Source organism: Meleagris gallopavo, chromosome 3 (assembly GCF_905368555.1).
Source record: "Meleagris gallopavo chromosome 3, MGAL_WU_HG_1.1, whole genome shotgun sequence".
NCBI classification, from domain to species: Eukaryota; Metazoa; Chordata; class Aves; order Galliformes; family Phasianidae; genus Meleagris; species Meleagris gallopavo.
Genome location: NC_139406.1, coordinates 75,300,079 through 75,321,197, shown reverse-complemented (window position 1 = coordinate 75,321,197; position 21,119 = coordinate 75,300,079). Strand labels below are relative to the sequence as shown.

Genomic DNA, 21,119 nt, shown 5'->3' with positions numbered 1-21,119 from the left:
CACTACAAATTAAAACGATCCAGCATATTCTGTGGCAAACAGTAGTAACTTCTGCAGGACTCCTCCTGGAAAACTTTCTATATTTTTCTTGGGTCGTATCCCAAATTTCTCCCTTAGCTTAGCTGAGGTATATTTTATGTCACTTTTTTCCTTTCCCCTTTACTTTTACTTTAAAAACTGCTCACTGCTCACTCACCCCTGTAGCTGTGGAACCAGAGGAACAGGACACAGGGCAGCGGGACAAGACAACAGGCAGACCCGATCCAGAAGCAGCATGCAGCCTGGCTAGATGAGCTCTGGCTCTGCTCCCCTTGGGGCCTGGGGAGCAGCAGGTGGGTAGAAGGTGTGCCGGCAGCAGCTGCATGGATTCACATGGAGGGATATGAGCTCCCCTGGCTCCACCTTTCTGTCTTTCACCACTGGAACTGGCTCTGTGGTACCATTCACCATTACCAAATTTGAAGCTGCTATTGCAGACAGCCAAATGCATTCCGGGTGGCTTTGCTGAAAGTGGCACTTCACTGCGCTGAGTGAACGCTGATGGATGTTCTTTAATTAAAGTGCTATAATAAAAAATATAGAACATCTGTGCCAAGGTGCTAAGTAATCTGTCTAAACAGATATCTAATTTTAAACTCAGTTATTTTACAGAAATATTACATAAAATTTTCAAATAGGAAATAGAGTTCTACTTTTCCCATGTGCATAGTATTTCTCTTTATTCGATAAAAATCTTCTCAGCTTGCATTTGCTTTTATTTGAAGTTAAGTGAGCTGTTCTCCTCCTTTGGGCTTCCAGTTAAACAGCTGACATTCTCTGCTGGTACATAGAAAACTAAAGAAATTTCACTTTTATTGTGATTTAATGTCCTAGTATCTACTGCATCTACACTACTGGAAACAAATATACGTACAGATATGAACTTTTATGATAAACTTACTTTGCAGAAAACACTTGGGATTGCTTGCATTACAAGCATGCTTACTTTGTTAACCAGCCCTGCGGTGCACTACTACTTCTCTCTTTTTAGTAGGGAGCCTGTGGGTTCTACCATAGCCTCACCACTGACAGTGAGTGTGCCAAATTGCAACACAATTCTGAGATACCAGCCTCACCAATACCAACAGGTATCTTCTGCAAAAGACAGCAAGATCTGATCCTAAAAGAAAATAGGCTGCAGCACTACCACCAACAAAAAAGAATGCTTATTTTTAGGCATCATCGAGCTGGTACTCATGAACCATATTTTTGATATCCATTTAATGCCATCCTTTTGCTCTGTTTATTTTATATCCAGTTCTTCAGAAAGGAAGTTACAGGCTGGTATTCCTGGTGCTTCTCCTGCAACCCAAACCTTCCCAGCTCTTACCAATCAGTAAAAATATGATAATAACATCCACATTTAGATACAAGCTGCTGCTTCTTTCTTTTAAGGCTCTCCCCTGTTTAGCTTTACCATCGATATCAAAACACATTTTGGGGCAAAACATCAACTCCTTGAGCTTCTTCGGAAAGTTTTGAGTTCTGGGAACAGCCGCAGGGAGTGTGGGATGCCTGGGGCAGCAAGGAGCTCTGGTACAATTTCAGTACAAAGTCTGTGGGATAAAAACCTCTGCTGAAAATAGCTTTGCTTATGTTTTGTCACATTCTACCACAACTCTCCAGAAACCCAGAGAAATAAAAATATGTTTTGATTGTTCTTCCTGATGGCTGAAGCTTACCCTGGCTAAAGCTTGTCACTCATTGCCCTTCAGGGAAAGCAACATGAAGAACACTGTTAAAAGCAAAAACCACACACACAAAGGAAACAAGGAAAGGGAGGACATTCTCTGAGCAGGGAAGTGTGAGCCTCGCTTGCAATCCAAAACTATAATGGGAGCCAGGGGCGCCAAAAGACCTTTAGCCTGCCAGTTTTTCAGTGAGACGGGTAGCTTTTTCCACAGGAAGGTGGAAATGACCCTGAAACTCAACCAAGGCAGTGGCCACTGGAGCAGAAGAAAAAATAAAGGGGTAAAAAATAAAGCTGATTACATTCTGCAGGAAAAGTGATTTGAGAGGGAAGGAGGAGGAGGCTGTATGCAGTGGAAAATTCAGAAAACATTCTGTTTCCACAAAGAAAATAAATGGTGTGTAGGAATGACCACAGGGAGGGGATGGAGGAGCTGCAGGGAGCATGGGCAGGACTTTTGTAGGTCAGGAGGGTAAGAAACACAGATGTGGGGAAGAAGAGAAATGAAGGCAGTGAGGAATGAATCCCAGGGAAAAGTGGGGGTGGGAGAGGTTGGTGGGATCCGGAAATATAGACAGAATTGAAATCAAAGAATCATAGAATTGGGTTGGAAGGGATCTTAAAACTCATCTAGTTGACACTCACTAGATCAGGCTGCCCACAGCCTTGAACACCACCAGGGATGGGGAATCCACAACTCTAGACAACTTTTGCCAGCACCTTATCACCCTCTGAGTAAAAGGTTTCCCTCTAACATCTAAACTAAATCTCCACGCTTTTAGTGTAAAACTGTTCCCCTTTGTCCTGTATCAGACTGTGTGAAAAGCCTGTCTCCCTCCTCACTTGTAAGCTCCCTTTAAGTACTGGAAGGCTGAGGTCTCTCTGGAACTTTCACTTCTCCAAGCTGAACAAGCCCAGCTGCCTCAGCCTTTTTTCGTAGGAAAAGTACTCCAGCCATCTGAGTTCTGAGCACATTTGTGGCCTCCTTTGGACCCACTCCAACAGCTCCACATCTTGCTTGTACTGGGGACCCCAGACCTGGACACAGTACTGCAAGATGGGGCCTCATGAGGGCAGAGTAGAAGGGAACAATTGCTTCCCTCTCCCTGCTGGCCACCTCTCTTTTGATGCAGCCCAGAATGCAGCTGGCCTTCCAGGCCACAAGCACATGCTCACTTTAAGTTTTTCATCCACCAGGACCCCCAAATTCTTCTTCAGAGGACTGATTTTAATGATTTCTTCTTGTAGTGTGTATACATACCTGACATTGCCACAGCCCAAGTGCAACACACTGCACTTGGCCTTGTTGAATCTCTTTCCTTAGGTTCATGATGGCCCACTTCTCAAGCTTCTCTCTAGTTCCCTCTGACATATCAACTTCACTACTCAGTTTGGTGTCGTCTGCAAACTTGCTGAGGGTGCACTCAATCCCACTACCTAAGTCATTGATAAAGATATTGAAGAGCATCAGTCCCAAGACACATCCCTCGAAGATACCACTCATGACTGGCCTCCACCAGGACAGTGGTGGACAGAGCTGTTGACCACAATCCTCTGACTAAGACTATCCAACCAACTCTCTATTCACCAAATAATCCTCTCTTTAAATCCGTATCTCTCTAATTTAGGGATAAGGATATGGTGTGGAACCATGTCAAAGGTCTTAAAGAAGTCCAGGTAGACAACATGAGTTGCCCTGTCTTTGCCCAGGAATGCATAGAAGGCCATCAGATTGGGCAGGCATTACCTGCCCTTGGTGAAGCCATGCTGGCTGTCTCAGGTTATCTCCTTGTCTCACATGTGCCTTAACATTGCTTCCAGTAGCATCCACAGCATGATCTTCCCAGGCACAAGAGGTACAGCTCACCAGCTTGTAGTTTCCCAGATCTTCCTTTCTCTCTTTCTTAAATACGGCAGTGTTCTTTCCCTTTTTTCAGTCACTACAGACTTTGTCTGACTTTTCAAAAATGAAGGCGAGTGACTCTTCCTTTCCCTCATCCCTCTGTATAAGCTGTCTTCTGGACCACAGCTACTGTACATTCAGGTTACCTCGGACACATACCCCTCCTGCCTGAAAATCTTTACCAGATCAGATTTTAATTTTTTCTTCTGCTGGTAGCACCCTGCTTAGAGTAATTGCTTCAGGTATTTGTGCATGAGCTGTGTGTCCCTCAGTTCTGAGGAAGTCCAATATGGAATGGCTGCCAGCTGGGTCAGGAAGCAGCTGTTATGTACCTTCACTGTTCTGCATGTACAGGACACCCGGGTCCCAGGCCTGCCTGTATTTGTGATCTGTGAGCAGGTTGATCAGTGTGAAGTTACTCTCGAGGCACAGTCTCTATGAGGCAGTCAGTGCAGAAGGGACTTCAACGGAGGCTGGATTTGCTTGCTTTAATAAGATATGCCAAGATTTTTTGTTGAGAGTTGTGAAATTAACTCATGCCTCTTGTTGTCCACCATGTAGATCCACATCTCTCCTGGAAATACACTGCTGAGGTATTCAGCAAAAAGCAGAGCATTCTTCTCTCCTCTGAATGTACCTGTTCTCTCATGCTGCCTAAACATGAGCATTGGTGATGCCCATGCCCCATTTCATGCACACCATATTGTCATGTTTTGTGGCTCTCTGCATGAGGTAGCAATGAAGGAGAAGAAGAAGGGGCAGGATGGGAGGGTTCAGCCTTGCCATCAGTGAGGTGGGATGTCTGGAGGCTACCTGGCCTGGTGTCCTGGCTGGGCTGAGAGAGCCATGAAGCAAGATCGGAGCATAAGAGCTGCCTCTGATTTATGTCTGCAGTAGCAAAGAGTTGGGCAGCAAGGAACAAATATCTCTGTATAAATGGTTTCTATAAGGCAAATCGCTTGATGGAGTGAGAGGAGGGGAGATGAGCTAGAAAAACTGCCACTGCATTTTATTGTGCATTGATCCTGCCAAGGTGTGCGAGCAGAGAACCTGATGTATCACGTTATGGCTCTGCAGAGAGCAGCTGGAGCTTTCCACAGTACTCCCGGTCCATCCAAGCATAAATGCAGACCCGGTTCCCTTGGTGTGCAGTTACAAGCAACTGTGCGAATGGGTAACTGCCTGTCCCCTTTTGTACCCTTGCTGCATGTTTATGGGCCTTACGCATGAATGGATCTTAGAACTGTGCATGTCTGTCATCAAGTCTTCAAGCTATAACAGCTTTTGTCACTTGAAGTGTAGTACCCTTCTCATCGTAAATTTGTGGTAATTACATGCAATTCCACCAAATGCAATTCTGCTTTTTCTATGTTCTCCATAGACATTCATACAACCTTACTAAAATCTACCTCCACTGTGGCTCCCTGCTGCTTGCTTACAGCTGCTTTGCTAGTGAAATGAGGCTAGCCCTTGTACACAAAGACCAAAGCAAGGGAAGGCACAGCAAATGTCTATTCTATCTATTGCATTTGTGTTTTGCAACTTAGCCTACACAGTCCTCAGAACATGAAGCTTTCTAGACCAAGGATTTTCTTTTCATCTTTGTTTGTATAGTTTCTAACACAACGGAGTCCTAATCCTTGTTGTATGTTGCATTATAAACCAACAAATTATTGGTCCTTTTTAGTAGTAAAGAGAACAAACTAGACAGGAAGGAGATTAAGCTTTATTTCTAAGGGCAGTACAGAGGAAATGACTTAGATGAACATTTTGTGGTCTAATGCACCTAAGTTTGCAGGTACTATAAATGATCTCTTATAGGCTTCTTTGTCTTAAAGGATCACAGCGTATCCAAGAAAAAAAAAGCATAGGCTTAGATTAAGACATGGACAGCATAAAGAAAGGAAAGGTCTCTTATTTCAGAAAGAATAATCTTTGGAGAGCTGCAAAAATTTGTGCCCAGATCACTGCTATTTCTAACATACGTGAATTAATCTAGACAAATTTAATGGCGTTAACTGGTTAAAATGTTAAGGCTGAAGTTTTTAGAGAGCAGAAGCAGCTCCATAGGTTGCTGCTGCAGTGTTCACCACTGTTAGCTACACATTTTTACCAGCAATGAACAAGAGTTTCTGCGTTTGTAAAAATCTGTATGGCCATCTGATTGTCTTTCACACTGTTGTCACCACTACTGAAATGCACCACCCACAGCCTCCCTGTGCTCACATCCACTGTTTGGTCTTCAGAAATGTTCAGTAGGTGTTGATGAATATCAGTGGGTGCCATTTTTTTCACATGGAGAAATTCCATTCCACACCTTTGTTTCCTACATGCTTCCATGTCAGACATCATTTTCTCATGCTGTTCCTCAACTACCATACGCTGCACAGCAACAAAATGTAATGGAATACTGGCAGGAAGGTTCAACGTCTGCTGCCATACCACCAACATCCACCTCTGATATCATGGGCCAACATAATAAAATAGGAGGCATTACTTTCAGAGCAGCCTTCATATATGTGTATTAGCTGGAGAAGCTATCTGAAACAAATGAATTTTCATTAGACATTTCTGACAATACGATGTAATAGATAGCAGGGAGGAGGTTGGTACCTTATTTAATCAGACTGCCTTTGTCTCTACTATTATTTGTTTAATTCCCTCCCTTTTTACCTTACAATCTAATGCAGGAATTAACTACAATGTGAGGAAAAAGTGACATTCATGGAAAAAAAAAAACAAAAAAAAAAAAACAAATGCTGGTCATATTTGGTCAAATGTGTGGGCACAATTTTATGCACAAATGTGTTGATCGGTTTGAGGCAGCTCTGCTTTTCATCTTGTCTATTAAGAACTTACAATTTAAGCGGGGAAAAAGCATGTGACTAGTTATATCCAATTCTGTTCTTTTTATTGTATGCGAAGGCGATTCACCATGTGGTTCATGTTTTGTAAGAATGCAGTAGCATTCTTCTGTAGCTCAAAGACTTTCCTGTTAGCTGAAAGCCATGTTTGTGTAACTTACAAGTCATAACATGTTCATTTCTGGGTTCTGAGGATGTTTAAACAATGGTGCAGTCTGAACAAGTCTAGAAAACTAGTTTTCTTAATTAATAACTTTATATCGAAAAAATGGAGATATGTCAAGGCAACATGAGTAGAAGACTGAGTTATATGGCTGGAATACTTTCCTATTTCATTCTACTTTGAAATATAAATGATATTTTTCAATAAAAGTAGTAGAAATAATAAATGTTTTCCAGCTGCTATCATGTCATTCATAATAAATAACCTTCTTGATCTGCGTTTCTGTTTGTAAGCTATTTACAGAGTACTTTTATGCTTTAGTTATGTTTGTTTGAGGACACGCAGCATGTACATCAGCCCAAGGCTTCTTCTCCTATTTTAACTGTTTGTTCCTCACCATTGGTAATACAGCCTTTGTCAAGTCCTGCCAAATGGGACTGCTTCTGGTTTCTAGTGAAGTGAAATGTAATAAGGAATAGGAAATCTGAATTAAAGATAGCTGAGTAAGCAGGATGAACTCAAATGTATTTTTAAAGTTCAGGAGGTTAGCTACCCACATGCCTCTGTTACCAAATTTTGTGCATCATCCTTTCTGCCATCATTCATGAGTGGTTCTACACACAATACGACAACAATCAGTTTCTTGTGAAGTGACTTTAGAAAACAAATACAGTTATGAGTGAGCAAATTTCTGGAAATTGAATTTGATAATTGATGTGACAACATAAAACGCCCTCAAATCATCTAAATGTATTTATTTTCCTTGCTGTAACATTCATACTGCATTTACTGCTACCAATACTTCCTTTTTTATATAAAATGTACACCTGAGCAGTGTATGCTGAATTATGTCCTTGCCATTACGTTACTTAAGCATTCAATTTGCCCTGACTTCATCCTGCAGTGACTTCTGTTGCTCCCATCCACTAGGTACACACCCACACTGTGCATTTGCTTTGTGACTGACAGGTCGAATACGTTCCTGTTCAATCTCACTTGCTCCAGCCACCTACGTGCACCACAATACAAATAATTACAGCTACACTTCTCTATCATGTGTAATTTGTTTGAAAATAAAAATTGTCATAGATCTGTGAATTCCAAATGAGTTTTGTGTGTTTGAACCATGTAGCAATTTATAACAACTGAACATCTGCCTTAATACTGGAAACAAGTCTTTTGTTAGGAAGCAAATTGAGAATCCGTCTATATTGAGTATGTATGTCTGCCTTTTTCTATTGTGCTCATGCATGCATGATTGGAAGAACATTACTTTGTGCATTCAAAAGGTGATACCAGGCAATAATTTCAGGAGTAGGAATTTGTCTGCCATGGGGACATCTTGATAATCAAACATCATCAGCAGGAGCAGAGTTGGTGTCTGCTTTTAAGACTCCAGCAGCTAAAGGCCATGAAATGGCTTTGTCCTTTCTGCTTGCATTGCCTGTGGCAGAACTGAGAAAGGCAGAATTAGAAACAGCTGCTGCATGAGGATGAGTGTGCAGAGGCAGCCCATGGCAGCCCAGCCAGAGTACCCGTTCCTCCTCTCCAACATCAGCAAGAGCAGCAAACCTTGGACTTTTACCAGCTTTCCATGCTGGTTCTGCTCTTTGCATACCTGAAGTGGCAAAATTCAATTCTACCAATGCACCTGAGAAGCCTTAAGCTTTCTCTGTATAATACAATTCCACACTTTATTATTAAAATCTCTTTTTTATCCTTCTCCAACAAAGAGCATTCATTTCTGATGACCTCACAAGATTTCCTGTGTGGCTTCATTGGCTTGGAAAGCAGCACTTTAGGGATTACAGAACTGCAACATGTTCAGACTTTATCCACCATTAGAACTGATTAAAAAACAAACAAACAAACAAAAAAAACCAATGTTGCTTTAACATTAAAAATCCAGCTTTTGATGAATGTGAACAGCTAGGTAGAATACACTTTGAACTGTGTAATGTAACCACTATAAATGCAAACATTGGACTTGATCTGAAAATAAGAATTAACCTACATCTGATTAGACCAATATAATTATTTTACCACATTTTACAAGTTTGGTCAGTTTACTTTCCTAAAGACAATGTAAGACTGCATATGCATTCATCTTTTCACTTGCCTGTTAAGGCTAGAAAGGCAATTAACTCCTACCTTGTCGATGACTGAGCAATTTTGGTCTGTTATTAATAGAGACAGAATTGATAAAATCCAAACTGTAGATCTGGACAAAGAGGTAAACTCCTTAAACCTCCCTCTTTACTCAGAGCAAACTCTGAGATTAAACAACTTTCTAATTCTGTCTCAAAGACCAAGTACAAAACGTAAATATGCTCATCTTCAACATTTTGTGCTCTAAGAGAACACATGCAATAATTCACAATAAGTTTTCAAATTTCTGAATTCTCAGTAGATAAATGGCCTTTTCATAGAATCACAGAATCACAGAATCACCAAGGTTGGAAAAGACCCACAGGATCACCCAGTCCAACCATCACCAATCACCAATAGCTCTCACTAAACCATGTCCCTCAACACAATGTCCAAACGTTCCTTGAACACCTCCAGGATTGGTGACTCCACCACCTCCCTGGGCAGCCCGTTCCAGTGCCTGACCACTCTTTCAGAAAAGTAGTATTTCGTAACGTCCAGCCTGAATCTCCCCTGGCACAGCTTGAAGCCATTCCCTCTAGTTCTATCATCAGTTACACGAGAGAAGAGGCCGACCCCCAGCTCACTACAACCTCCCTTCAGGTAGTTACAGAGAGCAATATGGTCTCCTCTGAGCCTCCTCTTCTCCAGACTGAACAATCCCAGTTCCTTCAGCCGCTCCTTATAAGGCCTGTGCTCCAGACCCCTCACCAGCTTTATCGCCCTTCTCTGAACATGCTCCAGGGCCTCAATGTCTTTCTTGCAGCGAGGGGTCCAAAACTGAGTACTTGGCTGTGGTCTCACCAGAGTTGAATACAGGACAATCACTTCCCTGTTCCTGCTGGTAACACTGTTTCTGATGCAAGCCAGGACGCCATTGGCCTTCTTGGCTACCTGGGCATACTGCTGGCTCACGTTCAGCCAAGTATCAGTCAATACCCCGAGGTCCATTTCCTCTACATTTTGATTACTGCCAACAAAAGAGGCCCATAAAATAGCTAATGTAATAACATTTTATCCTACAGCTTTGGAAAACATTTGCACAATTGAATAGTTAAGAGCAATACAGATGCCTCATGTGGCCCTGCAAAAGTGTATGCAAACAGCTCTCCATAATTAATAGAGGGCTTAAACATCTGCATAAATGTAATCTGGTTCTTGTAAGGTTCAGAGTTGATAACAGAATAAAAATCTGATTGTGCTGTGTCTCTTTGGATCCTTGTCTGACTTACATGTAAAGAGTTTTCCTATATCTATTTAGAAGATAATGACAAACTCCTGATTTTAGGGAAGCAAGTTTTCACTCAGTGATGTGGCTGCTGCTGGCAGGGCCGTGTCATTCATCCAGAACAACCCAGCACATTGGGATTGTTGATGACTCCTCAGTAAGAAGACCATTAAAGTGCCTTTGAAAGATCTGGGAATTTTATTGTTGCTGTTTTTAACTGGGTCTCAGTTAAACCAGTAATCAATTAAATTATATCAAGCTTTTAAAACCCATCTGGAGGAAAGACCTGTAAATGGAAAAGAGGAAAACACATTAAGCTTTAAAAGTTTAGCCAACTACAATCAATGCTGCATCTCATCTTCTTTATGGCTTTGCAGCCTACAAAGGAATAGTAATAGATGCTCGACTTCAGTTATATGTATTTTGAATGTAATTACCTTGGTTTTTTAAGCCAACCAGGCTTAAAAATATTTTAAATAGCAGAACATGGAATGGAGTACAGTTATTTTCCATGACAATTGTAAATATTTGCTCTCTACTGTAACTACTCTTGCTCTTTGAATGTACAGTTTTGTAGGAGTTATCCAAGTGTATCTGGGATTTGTTAACTGAGGAAGGAGGATAGTGAGAGGATACAGGAAGCTATAAATAACACAGCGCAAGCCCTGACGGTGTGATCACACGCCTAAAAACTTTTGGCTGCACAACTTCTTCTAACTGTTTTTCTGTGTTCCACAGTTCAGCACATCCTACCTGTACCTGCTGTAGGATGGAAGCAATTAAAATCTGGTAATGACATGCTGAGGCAGCCCTGGAAGAAGCGGACACACAAAATGGCACACATCCATGTGGGGGAATCTTGGCTTTGAATGTGTACAGCCAGGTGGCTCTCCCCAGAGGAGGAGGGGGACAGAACTGGCAATGGGAAATTTGGGAGAGCCCGGGTGAGTGGCTGATGAGGCCTTGACAGATTTCTTCTGTTTTGTTTGCAGGGCTGAGGAAGGCAGACAAGAGCTGGGAGGACCAGACACACAGGACATAGCTGGAATGCCATACAGATGTCTCAAGGCTATGTTCTTCCCCTTGTTAAATTAGGGTTTAGAATAGGATCTGGGTACCATACTTTAATCAGTCATTCACACTGAGATTTCTGGGTTTTGCTCACTTCAGAATGACAGAGAAACAGCTAAGGGCTGAACTGTTTCCCAGCTATGATCAGAAATTGATAAATGAGGGGTTTTCAGTGTGTAGTGGATGAAGATGTGACTGGTAGCCTGTAATTCATGCTTGACAAAATTCAGTCTGGAATCTGAATGTATTGCTTAATTTGCTTTATCTTTTTTTTTTTTTTTTTTTTTTCCTTCAACAGTGAGGGAAAATAATTAATCAGTGAATGTTTGAGGCTCTTCACCATGCTTAAGATATTTTTCTAATTTTATATTTAAACCATTTTAATATATCTATAGGCTTTTAACTAGTCACTTATTCAAGGATATTGGATAGTCTCGTCGATAAGGACAAGAAAAGATATTATTACAGAGATTCATCCTAGTCCTGGAAGGTTCTGTAACTGCACAAAAGCAAAATTAATATGTATGAAACAAGAATGTAATTTCCCACAGTGCCCACTCTTAGACTGCTGGGAAGTAGGACAGACAGGGAAAAGACAAACAAATACCATATGAACTAAAAATAGGATGTGCATAATGATTTTCAACTGGTAGGGAAGGAGGTTGACGAATTCCCACAGAATTGGGAATCAGCATGCATCCCCCATTCTGAGTAGAGATCACGAGACATGGGGCGTTTCATCCTCACTCCCTTCTGAAATCCACTCAAGGAAACAAAGCATGAGAAAACAAACAATCAAACAAAATCCACAGAATTCAGTGACACTTTGTAAGATTTGAAGTCATTTTCAGCTCTTGAACACTCTACTACACAGCTGCTCCTTTCTCCTTTCTGTGACTAGGGAGGTGCAAATCACAGAATCAGAGAATCAAAATCATAGATTCTGGAAGGGACCCACGGGGATCATCAAGTCCAACTCCTATTCAAAGAGACAATCCAAACACAGTCAAGTTAAGCATTGTTCTGGTATCTTTAAAACCGATGTGGTACCTCTTCTCTGGCTCCAAAACTTCTTTGTACCTCACTCTGTGATCTTAAATTTAGTCTCTCGCAAAGCCGGCTCATTTTCATTTTGCATACCCTACCTATCATACAACAATTCTTTTTCGAAATCTTAAAGCCTGTATGAATATTTCTGCAGGGGTCTTACTGCTTGCTGCCATAGTGCCTAATCTTCAGTCACACCAGGATGCTGTTGTGTAGCAACAGCACAGAATCACAGGGAGGAAGAGTCCTTCTCCAACATATTAGCTGCTTAAGTAGCAAAGTGTTTTCCTTTCATCTGACAAATGCTGAGTTATGGCACAGAAACATGAAGTGAATTGGTAAATACAAGAATTGAGTCTGGGTTTTCTAATCGTAACACAAGTCCTTAATCACGTGGCAAGACAGCTTTCAGTTGTTCTTTGTTTAACAGAAAGCCTTTTCTTTATTATTTCCTTTTTAATTTTTTAAGCAGGGATTTCCTGCAGTGGTTGCTGCAGAGACCCTAAAAGATAACACTTCCTTGAAAGCGATGGATTGATTTACTGTCATTCCCCTGGTGAGACTGTTTAGAGAAAGGATGATTTTAAAAAGCTTAATAATGATGAACATATGCATAACAACATTGTAATAAAACAAAAACTATTTTAGTCTCATTTTTTTTTAAAGTATACACAGGATAAATTTTTTTTAAAATCAGCACTGTTGATGTAATGACACATTAACTTAAAGTTACTCTGATACAAAAGATTAATTGATACTTCTCGTGTAGGAAGAGTGCTAATGTTCTTATTACCAATTATATAAAAAGAACACTTAGCGTAGTTATAAACTATTGCTTTGTAGGATTTAAAAGCAGTTTGCAACTCTTAAGGACCATAGTATATAGCTAATCTTTTTCTGTATGACTAGAAAATGTGCTCCTATTGAAATGTATGTAAATTTGACACATCAGGTCAGTTCTAAAAAAGTAAAGAAAAAAGATTAGCAGTAACTAAATTGAATGAATTATGTACTTACCGGCAAAGAACAGTGGTATTTCCTAATCCCTTCTAAGACTTTTTCTCTGTGTGTAAGATTACAGATACTTTTACTGAATATAATAGCATGTTTTCATGGGTCCCTAGAGACTGACACCTGAATCTTCTCATCTTTTTAGGATAAAGAATTATTTCTTAAAATTATGGGGCGTTATTAGCACATTTAAACTGGTTCAGAAAGAGATTAGAAAGTTATTCCCTGCCAGGGGAGAGTCAACATTTCTCAGAACAAAGCCTGCTTCCAAAGAAATCCAAGATTTTGTGTGGACTTGGTGTTTTTGTAGGTAACCCCAGAATGGGCTTAAGTTGCCGACATTTTTGCTGGCAATCACAGCTAACTGAAACTCTTTCTACAGAAACTTACTTCTACAGATACTTTACATTTGCTTTTGTACAAATCAAACAGCGAAGAACCTGCTTTTTTTCAAAGCTCAGTAATGCTGTTATCAAAGGTAGACGAATTGGTGCTGTTACTCCAAACTTCAGCTAAACTCTGGATGTCATACCAGCAAGGCATGGAAATCTCCAGCATGTTCTTCACTGAGTACAAGTTTCTTGCTTATTAAATACATTGATTCCTAGAAGGTTTCAATAAGAATGGTTTTCTGATCCAAGCAGTAAAGCATTCTTCAGGAGCACACTGAAATGACTCAATAAGGCAGAATTGCTTCAATTTAATTTTTATAATTTTAACTTCAGACAGTAACTCTTCCATAAATTTACTTCAGTGCATTCAAAATGGTTTTATTTTTTGACATATTTTGGGTTGGGGGAAATTTTAATATTTATTTAAACTTAATATTTATTTAAACTTATACAGTTCTTCCAAAGAAAAGACAATTCCAAACTTTGATGAGCCCATCTTTGAGCTTTAGTCAAAATATCATCATTTATCTCTTGTTTATTTCTGACGGACAACATATGAGTAGGTTAGAATGCAGGGCTCTCATTGCAGGAAATGTTAGAGACTTAAAGAGAGCGCTGTTTCTTCTAAGAGGTTTCTTTTAATTTTTTTCCATTTCATTAGTAATTTAATTCTGTTTCAATAATAAGTAATTTTCCACACAGACTTCTTTGAAATGAACAATCAAAACTTTATAAGCTTTTAGTGTAAGCCATTTTGACCCATCTTAAAATATTTTTTTAAAGAGTAATGTTTTTTTCCTTTAAAACAAAATATTATTTTACTAATAACAGACCCTCTCAATTAGCCTCATACTTGTAGGCAGAAAGTGCTATGGAAATTTCAAATATGGTTAAATTGCCAGCACCAGAAAAAGACTGTCATAAAGAAAATGAAACTTCCTATTGCTATAAAATACTCTCCGTGGCCTGATTGTGCAGACAGTTTGTTTCCTACTCACAAATTTTTGAGTCCAATAAAGGAAGAAATGAATCAGGCCAGCGGGAAGCCTGAATTCTGCTGCGTACTTTTCATCTCTTGGGCATCATAAAATAATGCTAGTTTCAGGATACGTTATTTCAGTAAATCTTATGTCACCATAAATATTTTTATAATTAAAGCAACAGATAATGTAATATGCATTGATAATTCTCATAATAATATGCAAACTAGTCAGTAATTTAATATGCGTACTAGTAGATAATTATCTATTTCCCAAAACACCATGTCATCAGTAAAACAGAGTTATTCATTTCAAGAGCCACGATTAACCTCTGGGTTCCCACCCGCTCCGTAGTTTGGCAGCGCAGTGAGACACAAAGCATTTACAGGCCCATGTGCAACAGTTTGCGGGTTCAGGAAGTTCAGGAAAAGATCCTTCTCTTCAGGAGGCAAGATTACGCTTGTCCAGGAATGTGTGTATATTGTGTAGACGATCATGTTTCAGCTTCATATCCTGAAGATTATATCTTGTTGTTATTCCTAGGAGCTGCAAGGATCTTTAATTCAGTATTTTGTGAGTGTGAATAGCTCAGACAGTTTCCTTCCAGTGCAGCGGGGAGAGCAGGCAGGCAGGCAGGCAGGCAGGCAGCGGCCTGGGCTTGGTGCTGCTCCGATGGGAGCTGGCTGGCTGTGGGGAGCCCCGCTCATTTGGATTTACAGCCCTCTGCTTCCTGGCAATTTCAGCGGCTCTAGCGCAGCGCTGTTGGTTAAGTTCAGCCTTTAGTTGCCCATGTGATTTATTTTCCAGATGTGACTGAGCAAATAGGAAACATAGCAATCTCTCTCCTTTCAAGCCTCCCTGGGCCGGGCCTCCCAGCCTCCTGTGCCGCCCGTACTGCCCCACATCCCGCGCTGCCCCTTCTGTCCCCCCTGCTCTCCTGGACACCTCCAACCACCCAGATACTTGTGTATACCCTCCGCAGCAGCAGCACTCCCCTTCCCCTCCTGCCTCCCAGTCATACAACTGAGGTCCTCCTTGGAAATAAATAAGTATCAGCAGCTAACTCTGCACTGGCATCCAGGCCACTGACAGCTGCAGGTGTGCTGGAAGCCACGGCTGCACTGGATGCACGCTCTAAACATGTCTCTGAATAACAGAAATGAGCAGAAGTGGCACTCATCATGTGGTACAGTCAGAAAAAATGTTACTGGATTGCATACAAGAATTTTCAACTTTACCCTGGACTGCCCTAAGTAATAATTTCCATCATTGCCATTTATTGCCTCAGTTAAACATAAATAGTCAGAGTCGCCTTTGGTCTTTTGAAGCATCATGAGCTACCAAAGCTGGGAAATCAGGTAACTGGGAAATGTGTTGTAGTTTTTCAGTGAACCTGAGAATTGTTGAGTCAAAATAAGCCTCATGCGCAGAGAATCTTGACACCTCTACTCAGGTGTAGGCTCTTGTGACCTCTCAGGGTAAATAGAGAAGTTTTGGTTTGGTCTTGCTGCCATGTGCAGCCAAGGCAGAGTGGGATTTACAGGCAAACCTGTTTGGAAACCTTCCTTCCAGCCATGTGGATGTATGGGTTGCCTGTTAGCAAGTGCTGTTCCCAGGATCGTATTTCTGTGCATAGTGGAGAAATAGCCAAAGCAGCATTTCTCCTCAAAGCCATGACTTTTCAAATGAAACTGTTTCATTTTTTAAGGAACCTAAAAATGACTTTGCCTTGAATACATCTGATCTAAATTAAAATCTTTTGAACTGCACTAAAACTTTTTATATGAAGTCATTTCAACCTCCATATGTTACAGATGATTTCAAGGATTTGTGCAAACATTGTGTGGCATGGTGTTCCTCTACTCTGTGATTTGAGCTTCACGCGCGTCTTGCTCATGAAGCAGCATGGCACATTGGCATGGCAATCCTGTGCTGTGTGAAAGGCTGCCCAAGGCTTAGACAGGAAGAGAAGCTCTAAAACATCAGGTCTCACAAGGCACTCCAGCATCATGACAACTGCAATATCATGTGGTTTGCAATAAAATATTTTCATTTCATTTCAATGCAGGAAAATGAAATATGTCAACATAGAAATGCTGAAATTTTTCATTCTGGTTTGAGGGGAAAAGAAAGACATTCTCTATTTCTCCACAATATTTTAAACAATTTCTCAAAATGTTTTGGAATTTAGTCTGCTCGTGGAACAAAACTAAGATCAAAATATTGGAGTTTAGGAAATCTGAATGAACAGTCATGGTCTCTGTACATCCTAAAAGGAAGATAAGATGCTCTTGAAGACAAAGAAAGAAAAAGAAATCCCCAAAAGACAGTGACAGCACTGTCAATGTTGGAAATGTTGGGTACATAAGCTAGATCAGGCTTTTATATGAATGGCAGAGAACTGCTTGTCGTGTATAGTGCAGTTGATAGGACTGAATGATTCAAATAATTTATTCTCATTATTTTGTCTACAGTGTGCTACTACATCTTTCCTCAATGTTTAGGTACCTGCATAAATTCTCCTCATAACATGTTATTGAGTTGCATTTCTTGAAAAAATATGTTTAAAATTTTGTATCGGCTAACAAAGCAGTTGAAATTAGCTGGCTATTGTTTCTCTCAGATTTGACTGTAGTAAATTGCGTTGATGGACCAGTATCTAAAAATTCCCTTGTTTGTTGGTGTGTCATGGAAATGAAATTATATTGCCTTGGAGCAATCATATACAGATGTGAACTCCCTTCTTAATCACTTTTGAGTTTGCTGTCCTTGAGGAAATCAGCCCTCAGAGATAATTATGTTCTGTGAGCACAGACGACTGAACAGAGGAAGGAGATTCTGTATGTGCCCTCAGGAAAAGATTCCAGGTTCTGAACCTGGATTAAAGACCTGACAGAGAAAAGTCTCCATGAAAACTTTTTGTTCTTGAAATCTTTCAAAGCTTCCAGACAATTTCTGGTTGGAAAGTGTCAATGGAAGAAAAGTAACCCAAAATCCACACTGATTATAATTAAACTACTTTACTCTGTCACATAGCTGTCTCAATACATGACTAAGGGATGCTCTGGTCTGTGTTTATGCCACAGCCCTGTGTCTGGAAGAAGACTGCTGCAGAAAGAAGAGCCGATATTGGACAGCACCTGGTTTATGAACACTACATAGTCCTCTCTGTTTTGACATCTTGCTGTCAAGAAGTTCTGAGGAAAAAGAAACTGTTAGAATTTCTAGGTCAGACTGGTACTAAATAGAAATAAATGAATATTCTCACATTTCATAAAGTATGGAGTTCATACGCCGTGGCATTTTGATTTAAAACATTATTTTGTTTCAAGAATGAAGATATTTTACTGTATTTTTTAAAAGACTAAGGAGGGAAAGTTCCAGAAGGACCAAAATCCATTCTTTAGGAACAATGTTATGCCATAAAACCAGTGCTAATTAAATGTGCATATTCTGCAAAGAGAACTGAAATAACAATTTGCTAAGCAATGAGTGTTGCTTAATCAAATGTCACTGACTTGGTGTATATGTTCAGCAGAAATCTTTAGCATGAAGACCTCTTTATAAAAGTCCCACCTCATCTAACATCTGGGGAAAAATGAAATCAGCCTAGATATGTGTGAGATCAGTAGAGATGTGTTATTATATGAGTCTGGAGACTATTGACATTGAAAGCTGGTCTCCATATACAAAGTTAACAAAGAAAATGCTAAATTTGTGAGAAAGTCCAAATCGAAGTCTGAGTGCCGTAGCTTGAATGTAATGTCTAAACTTCTCCTCCCATAACTGGCACTGTCTTAGATTTATCTCTATTACGCTGCTGTCAGTGCTCATTGATTTTGCATGCTTCAGCTTGATGGACCATTTAATTAACATTAATCTGTTTTGAATATCCAGACTACATAGGTGAGTAAGATACATACACTGTAGTAGCCAGTGTCTTGTTATGTACTATCTTTATATAATTAACTACTGATAGCCTATACTGCATTGCCAAGTAGCCTCCTTATAAATTCCCTGTAGTATTGGCAATTCTTATTTTAACTTATTTTTAATGGAAGGTCATTGGCAAAGTTATAGGTGTAATTCTTGCTGAAAAAGCTGACTTGTAACACCAGTCTGGTAACTGGACTATACAGCTGGTTCTTGAATATAGACCTTTGAATCATTTGCCATCTGGTTACTTGGAAGTTTATGTAAAATGAATTTGGTGTCATTCCCCAGATGTCCATACTCTTTTGCCATTTATGTTAATTTACTCAGCTTGCTGGCCAGTTCCAAAGAAGGCACAAAAAATGGATAGGCTGTAGAGATCAAATTTCTGTTTCATAGAAATGACTGAAAGGTTGGCAGGATGAAACAGGAGAGCTGGCACTCTCATATTTTATTTTGCAAAAGCATTTCTTCTTGCGGTAGTCAAGGAAGGAAGGAATTTGTAAAAAACCTGAATGAGAATTTTTGTCTTACTTAAAAAGAAGCTGCAATTCCCAGAGATATGGTGTCTGTTGAAGCAGTGGAAATGTACACTCAAGGTGAGCAACCAACATTAGCCAAGCTGAAAATTATTATAATGGGTCACAGAGTAGTAGCTCCTTAGCTGGTTATATTTCATTCTTTCTTTCTTTCTTTTTTTAATGTCTTATGATCAAGGTCAGATGGGAAGAACTAAAGATTTATTCCAAGTTGTTCATGTATGTCTTGAATAAATTGTTATGATGGAAGAACAAGGGTTGTCTACCTTCTTAATGCAGGCATCAAACCATACTATCTAGTTTGAGTCATTCTTTATGAAGAGGTGAATATAATGACTCAGACTTATGGAAGGTGAAGTTATTGACTGTAAAGAACATTAATATTAGAAATATGAAAGGATTTGTGGTATGCCTGCCTATATGAAATCTAATCACTCAAATCACTGGGGTAAAAAACGATGCCAAGTTTGTGATTTCTAGCTCTTTGATTAAAAGATTAAACAGGGACCAAAAAATTTGCCAAGAGGGCAATTTCAAGTGTGGGAACTGCAATATTTCTGAGATACTTACAACACAGGCCTATGCAAACTATACCTTTACAGCAGTAATCGAATGAGGCGCGTGCACTCTGAGGAGTCAATACAGGAAGAAAAACCTGAGTACCTACCATGTCAAAGTATGAGAAGTACATCATTAGCTTTGCCTCAGGAGCAGATTTCTGTTTTGGGGGCATTTTTTGTTTTTTTTTTGTTTTAAAGGATTTACTATTAAGAACCTGTGATTCACATCTTAATCACGGCTTCTTAGGAGGATTGATTATTAAATGCAGACCTATGATCCACATGGTAATCTCTTCAAAATTCTGGGTTCTCTTCAAGGCAAAAGGTCTAATGTCATCTCTAGATCTTAAATCTCTTGATATTTCACTGTCATTTTGTGCTTCATACTGGCAAAGACTCCAACAATAGATGAAGTTAAAAACAGAAGAAAAAAAAAAAAGGAAACAATGAAACAGCTCAGTGCTCCATGACTCTGTTCTGGGAATTGGTAGCAGCCATGTCAGCAAAAATACTGTTTTGCTGGAGTAAGCGAGGCTGTGGGCAGCCATCCTTATCCAGCTGGGCTGCACTCACTGGAGGTATTATTGTCCCAAGCTGCTCATCATTTTCCTGTCCTGCTCCACAGCTTTGCAGGTGACAAGAACCATCCTCCAGCTCTGCTTCAGCTGGATATTTTGAAATGTAGCCGAGGGGGACTGAATCTACTGCCCAGACTGGGAGCAAGCAGGGAAGGGGAGGATCCCTGGATTTTTCTACCTTTAGAATGGGGATGGTGCCAGCTCGCAGAAAGAGCAAGAAAGAGCTGGGAGAATGACAGCATGTTCAAACTGCTGGGGTGATTTGCAAAATGTCTATTGCTTATTTTAGGGTGGTTATTCCTATGTAACAGGGAGGTTTTTCTAGTGAAAACAGGTTTAAAATATTCCATAGGCAATTGTATGAAAGTAAGTGTTCAAAAAAGCCTGCACGTAATGAATATGCAAGAGGTTGTGCAGACACATTTAACTTGGGCTGTTTTTGCCTCTATGCTTTCTGAAGATAGCTTTTATATGGAATATATATTTATAATGTATTTAAAATAATCCAGTGTTTTTCTATATGAAAATGCATAAAATATCTTTACTTGCTCTGATGAAAAATGGAAAAATAAATCTTAAAACTAATGTATTTAAATTGACTGATATAAAATTGAAGGTTTATTCTAAAGGCTCTGAACATTTTCAGCAGCTCAGACACTTTAATTCATGCTCTGTGCTTAACTAATGGCAGCTGTATTCTCCAAAATTGTACACTTGGTCCTGTCCTCCCACACTCTCTCGCAGCTAACCAACAAAAGCTCTCAAGGTTTTAAAAATAATCTCACTGAGCTGAGGGCACAGGAGGCTTTTACACTGATGATTTGCTATATGCCTTTTGTAAATCACTTTATTAAACCTAAGACAAAGCCAATGCAGAGATAAAATTTCAACTCTAATTGTGCACGTGGTAATTATTAATAGAAGAGTAAACTGATGGACAGTAGCCTACTGCATATGAAGTACTGAGTAATAC

General features: G+C 39.9%; 1 long non-coding RNA gene across 4 annotated transcripts in view; it reads right to left on the bottom strand.

Annotated features, from left to right (window-relative positions):
• Positions 1–21,119, bottom strand: part of LOC146544777 (uncharacterized) — a 51,225-nt gene that overhangs the window by 23,337 nt on the left and 6,769 nt on the right. For 2 of the 4 annotated variants that reach the window (XR_014882642.1, XR_014882641.1), the window contains one exon: positions 197–15,295. This is a non-coding gene — a long non-coding RNA (uncharacterized LOC146544777). Of the gene's footprint in view, positions 1–196; positions 21,118–21,119 lie in introns of those variants that run through there. The other 2 variants (XR_014882640.1, XR_014882643.1) reach the window with 1 other exon arrangement.